Here is a 1,357-nt window from a genome sequence, read left to right on the forward strand (position 1 = left end):
GACTCTCACTTGTAATTGCACTAAGGTCTAATAATGACTTTTGTGGAGTCTATGTTTTGAGCTAGAATGAGCTATAGTACAATAGGTTTAATCTAATAATATAAAAATACAAATTAAAAATAGCACTAGTCTCTCACTAGTAATTGCACTATGGTCTAATCTAGTGAATTTGGTATTGACTATGTATTGAGTTAGAATGAGCTATGGTACAACTGAATTTAATCTAATAATATAAAATATGTACTTGCTTCGGCAGTACATATACTAAAATTGGAACGATACAGAGAAGATTAGCATGGCCCCTGCGCAAGGATGACACGCAAAATCGTGAAGCGTTCCACATTTTTTCATTGTCTGCATCGCTATTGGGCCGTGCAGACCTCCTGCGCAAACGCACTTCAGTTCCCTGACAGCAGTAGTGTGAGGTGGTGCTTGTCGCGCCTCTGTCGCCAGACCAGGAGAACTACCATTAGTCAACATGGCGTGCAGTTATAGACGCAGGATTAACACTGTCGGTGTTGAACTTCTCAGTGGGGCAATAACGCCAGCGTCAGCCCAGGTATTACTACCTAAAATCATCAGAGACACGTATGGAATTCAGGATGGAGAGTTGTACGGCGTAGCATTGAACGGAGCACGTAGATTTTTTGTGAAAGTGCTCTCAGCAACGGTTTATGAGTCGTTGGTCAACCGTTTTCAGGACGTAAGTCTTGATGCAACACCAGCAGTGCGTGTGAGGATGATCGATGTATCCAGACATTATACATGGATTAAACTGCGTAATGTCCCCTTTGAGGCGGATGAGACAGATATCAGAAAAGTTTTTGAGGAATACGGAACTGTTCATTTGGCCCAGCATGGTAAGTGGGTGTCGGGTGCCTACACAGGTATGCCAGAGGGCATTTTCAACCTAAAAATGACATTGCGACACCCCATACCATCTTACGTGTACCTAAAGGAATTCAGGACACAGGTCATGGTGTCATACGCGGGGCAAAGGCGTACATGCCGACTATGTGGGGAATATGATCACATAGCGGCGGAGTGTGGGAAGCGGCAACGAGCTCCTGGCCCAGGGGCGGAGACATCCGCTTCTACACCGGGCGAAGCAGGCGTTGATCAACGATGTGAAGGAGGGCGTGGTCGTCTATGGAGCGAGATAGTGGATGAGGCGTATAAGGCTGGGGGAGAGGGTGAGGCCCTTGACCAGTCACCTGGTCCAGACACACTTCCAGTGGATCGGGTTGAGCAAAAAGTACAGGAGGAAGTGTTGGAACTTGAGGAGGAATTAGCCGAGGTTCTGAAGTCCTTGTCACCGCCTGAGGAGGTGGATGCTCCTGACAGGGTGGTAGAAGAC

General features: G+C 46.9%; 1 non-coding gene across 1 annotated transcript; it reads left to right on the plus strand.

The window, feature by feature from the left end:
• Positions 1 to 240: 240 nt before the first annotated feature.
• On the plus strand, positions 241 to 347 carry LOC128705037 (U6 spliceosomal RNA). Its single transcript, XR_008409633.1, has one exon. It is a non-coding gene; the product is annotated as a U6 spliceosomal RNA (small nuclear RNA).
• The last annotated feature ends 1,010 nt before the right edge of the window (positions 348 to 1,357 follow it).

Source organism: Cherax quadricarinatus, chromosome 31 (assembly GCF_038502225.1).
Source record: "Cherax quadricarinatus isolate ZL_2023a chromosome 31, ASM3850222v1, whole genome shotgun sequence".
Taxonomy (NCBI): domain Eukaryota; kingdom Metazoa; phylum Arthropoda; class Malacostraca; order Decapoda; family Parastacidae; genus Cherax; species Cherax quadricarinatus.